Raw genomic sequence first — 6735 nt, 5'->3', positions numbered from 1 at the left:
AATTACCAATCAAACATGAAATCAAACATTGATCAAAATGTGATTACTCTAAGGGGCAATCATCTAAATGCTAGATAAATTATGCTATATCACTGAAACTATCCTGAAAGTCATGGCTTGTCTTCCTCAAATAATACACAATCTTGATCTAACATCAAGTGGAAAGTTTCCAGGTTAGCGCTGCAGCTGCAACCTGGACTCAGGGGTAGACGTAACATAGTAAACAAAATGTTTTGACACTCACATTAGTATGATATGCACATTTGGTATGGTATGTATTAATTTGTGGTGCTAAGTAGTTGCAAAGTTGTTAATTACCTAAAATGCTAAAGTTGTCCATGATGAAAATCGAACACGCAACCTTTGGGTTGGTAGACGTTCATGTTATACCTCCCTCCTTAAATAACCTTCTGTCTTATGTAACCACACAAAACGCAACATATCATACTCATTTCAGTGTCCCGGACAGAGTGACTATATATTAACAAAATTGCATTTAATGTAGGGATGAATAAAGAAAAATGCGTCTGAGCTCTTGAGCAGAGGGCTGCTAATTGACTCTAAGTGCAATCCTCTCAGCCCCCCTGGCCCTGCATGACCACTCACACGGCAGCAGCACATAATATCATATGGCTGCAGCAACATACCAAGCTCAAAAGCATGGACACATATTCATTATCTGATTATATCAAATTAGGATTCATAGTTTTATCAGTCTTACTGACAAGTCAAGGATTGTAATGAAGTTGCAATATATGCTAACAACAACACTGGATTTGTTACGAATTCATAATTTTTTGTGGCTAATATTAGCTAGGTGGCTAACCTAATGTTAGCTAGGTGGCTGACGTTAGCTAGGCTAGGGGTTAAGGTTAGGGATAAGGTTATGGTTACTGTTAGGGTTAAGGTTAGGGTTAATCTTAGGGTTAGGAGTTGGGTTAAAGGATTATGGTTGAGGTTAGCTAATATGCTAAGTAGTAAGTAGGAGTAAGTAATTGCAAATTAGCTAAAATGCTAAAGTTGTCCATGATGAGATTCAAACACGCAACCTTTCGGTTGCTAGACGTTCGCATTATACAGCCCTCCTTTCATTTTTTTTTGCCTTCAGTAACCTGCTGTATTATGTAACCATACCAAACATAACATACAGTATTATACTAATTTGAATGTCTCGGACAGAGTGACTATATATTAAGAAATTGTATCAGTCTTACTGGCAAGTCAAGAATTGTAATGAAGCTTCAATATGTGCTAACACCAACAACACTGGATTGATGAATGTCCCTCATCTCCCATTTCAGGCACAATGTTGATGATGCCAATGAGGTGCCCTACATGAAGAGCAATGGAGTGGACCCTAAGAAATAACAACCCTCACAGCAGATGTAGCTCTAGTCTACAGTCTACATGGTACATAAAAGTAAAATAACAAGTAGCCTATAGAACTGAATGCTGTCTGATATTTCAAGATGTGGAAAGGAATGCAAGAGGAGGAGGGGAAGAGAGAGGGAGGGAAAAGGGAACATGTGGCAGAAGTAGAGATGCATAAAGTGAGAAGATGTATGCCCGTTCCACATTTAGCTTTCAAGTACTCACCACTACGCTGCCCCCACTAAATTATTTAGTGGCAGAACAACAATCCATCAGCTCTGTGGAAGGTTATTATAAATGCATTACCTCCCCAAGCCTACCAGTTCAATGGAGTCGTGCAGGGCCTCATAAATATGGGTCAATAAAGGGACACACACAAAAGACTCAGGATGAATGAAATAGGCTTTATTGTATTAATGTGAACTTTCACCCTACCTGTGCGTAGAAGCTCTCAGATCTGAGGCGGGTCTTTTCAAATGAAGAGACGTGAGTTTATTCATTTATTCATAGCATGATATCTCCCTAAATGATTAATGTCCCCCCGCATGTAAGCTTTTATGCATCCCTCTTTTCTCTCTTTTCTTCCAGACACGAACTGAAGACAGGTCTTCACCTTGATGGCTACACATCTGGTGAGTTCTCTCAATGGCTGCATTCTACGTCTCAAACTTAAACACCAGAAATGGAAAAGTACTACTGAATTACTACTCATCCAGTCTAGTTTGACAGGCAAACATCCTATAACCTAAACCCCAAAATGGATATGTTACAGACAACAGCAGCAGCTCCATCTCAGTCATCTGGAATTGATGCAGCTATTGTCTGTCCAGTGTTCAGAGACTGTGCATTGCCATGTGAAAAGCATCTGGAATTAATAACAGGCCGGGACAGGCCAGCACAACAAGGATCTTTTTTTATCACATCTTCAATCCCCCATCTGTCCTGCAGACAGTCCCAGGAGGGCTTCCTCCTCCTTCTTGAGGCAGGAGAATTCAATTTCTGGGAATGAAACCTCAACCAATCACATCTTGGTGGAGCTGAATCTACAGTACAACATCTTAGTTTATTGTGGGTTTCTTGTTTTGTAGAGTTGGACGTTATCTTAAGGCTTAAAGTAGGCCAATGGTCAATGTAAAACTGTTGGAAAGTGTTCCGTGCCTCAACAAACATTGTCATTTTTAGTCTTTGAGCAAACAGGGCTATACAGATTTGTGTCCATTGAGTAAATTATAATGGCTTTTAAAGAAGAGACAGAACTTTAAAATTATGCACTTTAAATGGTAGGAGGTTTTTGGTAATCTTTCACATTCCTAAAGTGACCTAAATCTTGTTTTGACTGAAACAAGCAGCTATGGATAAGCAATATGTTTAAAATGAATCGCTTGAACCCATAAATATTTGACCAAATGTCAGAGAACATAAATGTCTTGTAGTGAAGATGTATGTGCCATGGCTACTCAATCTAAAGAGGCATCTGTTTTGTACCTCTCTGTCAACCCTCTCCAGTCACTATGTGATGAAAGAAAGCCTGCAATGAATCACCACTTTCCCTAAACCTTTAGCATCCCGTTGGTCCCATTGAAGGAGCAACAGTCAGAAAGAGGTGTGTTACTAGCCTGCCTATGTTCAAAACACAGCTCCAACTTGACATTTTTAAAAGCAGCTAGGTGTCGCCTTAGTAAACGTCTGCCTTGAGTCAGAGCTTGGTGATGATGGTGGTTACTGGTAGGATGGTTTGTTACAGAATCGACTTTCCTTTGACATGTCATCTTACAACCTGCTTCTTCTCTTTAAAGCAAAAATTATGTCTGTTCTTTGCTCTCCCCACCTGATCAAATAAAGAGACTGGAAAAAATTTATTTAGTTTGTACATATTTTTATGGCCTTGGTTTTAATTTTCCCTTGTTGTAGAATACCTACTCCCAAATGTTGCATTGTATGTACTGCATGATGACCATTACTGTATTACCACTTATAAGAGACCCTTCAACATGTAACATACAGTCTGAGATATTGAATCTGTTCATGCTTGTTTTTTTAACCACTCCAAATGTAACAGTGTAGGTTCCGTCCCTCTCTTCGCCCCAACCCGGGCTCGAACCAGGGACCCTTGCACACATCAACAACCGAGTGACGTCACTGATTGAAATGCTATTAGCGCGCACCACCGCTAACTAACTAGCCATTTCACATCGGTTACACAAACAACAAGAATTAAGCAGATACCTCAGGAAGACGTCACCTGACCTCATAAGGATAAAACAGTGATCATTCCACTCCACAGTATTAATCCACAAACGTGAGCAGGTAAATATAGCTCTGCTGCTGACACAACAGCCTTGTGTTATTTACTTCCAATCTCACCAGCCGTCAACATGACAGTGGTTACTATCAAATCATTAGACTGGCAAATGACCCCACAAATTGATTGAAGGACCTTGAAAAAGGTCCAAAAAGAAGCCAAACGAGTCGTGTTTTGGAAGACGCACGGCTCTCGACCTTCGCCTCTCCCGAGTCCATACGGGAGCTGCAGCGATGAGACAAGACTGTAACTACCAATTAGATACAACAAAATTGGGGAGAAAAATGGGTAAAAAAAACAAAAAGAAGCCAAACAAAAACACCTATGGTGATACAGGTAACACAATATTATCTTTGCTAATAACACCAGCTTCATGACAATAACAAGATGTCCCTGAATAGTAGGGCTGTTACTGTCCCACTAGACACTCTAGTTGAATCAACATTGTTTCCATGTTATTTCAATGAAATTACGTTGAACCAACCGCCACACCGGCAGTCACGAGTCATTACCAAAGTCAAATTCCACGTGACTGTTGAGGTATATAGGCTTCTCCAAAAGTGCGTGCTGATGGTCATTAGCAGCCTACCAAACTTGCTAACGGCCAGTCGTTAATGGCCTGGTACTCAGCGCTCTGTTGTCCCGCTAATCACTCTGGCATCAATGCAAATGCAATTGAAAATCAAATCAAACACTTCATGAGAGCCCTGGCATTCGGAGTTTGAGCGGAATATATTGTGTTCATATAAGCCCATGTTGTACAACATTTCTACAGGCTATGCTATGAAAACAGAGTTTTGATGGCCTATATTAAAAGGAGGAGGATCCCATAAGCTTTCTATAGGCGAGGCCTACTACATTGTACAAAAATATAAATGCAACAAATGCTTTGGTCCCATGTCTCATGAGCTGAAATAAAAGATCCCAGAAATGTTCCATATTCACAAAAAGCTTATTTCTCTCAAATATTGTGCACAAATTTGTTTACATCTCTGTTAGTAAGCATTTCTCCTTGGCCAAGATAATCCATCCATCTGACAGGTGTGGCATATCTAGAAGCTGATTAAACAGCATGACCATTACACAGGTGCACCTTGTGCTGGGGACAATTAAAGGTCACTCTAAAATGTGCAGTTTTGCCACAAATGTCTCAAGTTTTCCCGGAACGTGCAATTGGCATACTAACTGCAGGAATGTCCACCAGAGCCGTTGCCAGAGAATTTAATGTTAATTTCTCTACCATAACCGCCTCCAATGTCATTTTAGAGAATTTGGCTGTACGTCTGATAAGAGAATTATCTAATAAAGGTAAATTAATCAATAAACCATGATGAATTATTAGTCATACATCATGGTTAATGAATAATCAATGTAATGATCAATGTAGTGATCGATTGGTCTGATTAGTTCCAGAAAGTCCAGGAACCACTGGAGAGGGAAAGAAATGTGTGTGTATGCAATTAGTATAGAGAGCTACAGAAACAGATGGTAAAGGGAGTAAAACTTCAAAGAGTTCCTAACCTTGAAGGAAAGGAACAGGCTGAGCTAGAATGTGATAAACAGCGTGAGAAGTCAATGGGGGTTGCAGGTCACCAACAGTTTGTGTGTAAATGCATGTGCGTAAGTAAGCAAGAACTATAAAATGACTGTTTTGTTATCCTGACCTCAGAACGTTCTCATGAAAAAAGTTACAGAAACCTTTTGCAGAAAGCTGAGTCCTTGCCTAATTATTTTAACCCATTGTCTTACAAACCTTGGGCATTAGTCAAGGCGAATTGATTATTGATTGTTATCATCAAGATATAAAATTCCTTTATCAATTGGTCCTTCGACCGGGATCTCAAAAACTGCCGCTGTCATTCCAAAGAGACACCAAAACCGTGCACGGGCGGATGAAATATCCGTAAATCAAAGACCTGGCCCTTTTCTGTGGGTTCTTTACAGGCCGGTGGCAAACTGGTACGCGACAGAGGTGGTGACGAGATTCAACGAACATTGAAAAACTCTGCTGCAAATAATAAGGTTAGTAGACTTTATTCATACTTTTGGGGAATAGCACCTGTATGATTACATTAAATAAGGAGTGAGTGATACACCTGTGTGTCTGCATTGCATGATGAAATGAGTGAAGTACCTATAGGTCTGCATTACATGATGAAATGAGTGAAGTACCTGTAGGTCTGCATTACATGATGAAATGAGAAATACACCTGTATGTCTGCATTGCATGATGGAATAAGGGACACAATTGGGTGTTGGCATTAGATGAGGAAACATTGTTGTGAGTGAAAGGCAAAAGCGATTGTTGTGAGTGAAAGGCAAAAGCGATTGTTGTGAGTGAAAGGCAAAAGCGATTGTTGTGAGTGAAAGGCAAAAGCGATTGTTGTGAGTGAAAGGCAAAAGCGATTGTTGTGAGTGAAAGGCAAAAGCGATTGTTGTGAGTGAAAGGCAAAAGCGATTGATGAGAGTGAAAGGCAAAAGCGATTGTTGTGAGTGAAAGGCAAAAGTGATTGATGAGAGTGAAAGGCAAAAGCGATTGTTGTGAGTGAAAGGCAAAAGCGATTGATGAGAGTGAAAGGCAAAAGCGATTGATGTGAGAGTGAAAGGCGGAAGGAAGCAAGTAGAGGATTTTAATGTACTCTGGGTATTAGACGCTGAAATTGGTGAATGTTCTAGCTGGTGACCTGGCTTCAGAAGTTCGCGTGGAGAAAACGGTTTTAAAGGGAATCAAGTATTCTGCGCGAATGGAAGGCAGGAGGTAGTTGTAAATTCAAAACAACGAATTCAAAAACGAAACAGGGTCCGAAACGACCCTGGGCAACTGTGGCCACTGCATAAAACTAAACTAGGGCTTATGGTGAGACCTGATAATGTAGCAAAAGGGTAAAAAAACCATAAGGGGATAGTCGGTACCTAAACATAGGGATTTAGGTCTGATATCTATGGGTGAAGTGAGACCTAATATGGCGGAGTGAGATACAGATATTAGTGTCAAAAGTTACATGAAGCAACAGATAAATAGGCTGTTAACTAGGACTTTACGACCCCTGGAAAATAGTTTA

At 40.2% G+C, this 6735-nt stretch overlaps 1 long non-coding RNA gene across 2 annotated transcripts; it reads left to right on the top strand.

Annotated features, from left to right (window-relative positions):
- The first annotated feature begins 928 nt into the window (after positions 1–928).
- LOC115171391 (uncharacterized) lies at positions 929–3227 on the top strand. 2 transcript variants are annotated; one of them, XR_003871181.1, is made up of 3 exons: positions 929–1410; positions 1960–2003; positions 2144–3227. It is a non-coding gene; the product is annotated as an uncharacterized LOC115171391 (long non-coding RNA). The 2 variants fall into 2 exon arrangements; XR_003871182.1 differs by lacking the exon at positions 929–1410 and adding an exon at positions 1733–1857.
- The last annotated feature ends 3508 nt before the right edge of the window (positions 3228–6735 follow it).

The sequence above is a fragment of the Salmo trutta genome, chromosome 32 (assembly GCF_901001165.1).
Source record: "Salmo trutta chromosome 32, fSalTru1.1, whole genome shotgun sequence".
Classification (NCBI taxonomy): domain Eukaryota; kingdom Metazoa; phylum Chordata; class Actinopteri; order Salmoniformes; family Salmonidae; genus Salmo; species Salmo trutta.
The sequence above is the reverse complement of the archived record's forward strand: the minus strand, read 5'-3'. Positions and strand labels throughout refer to the sequence as shown.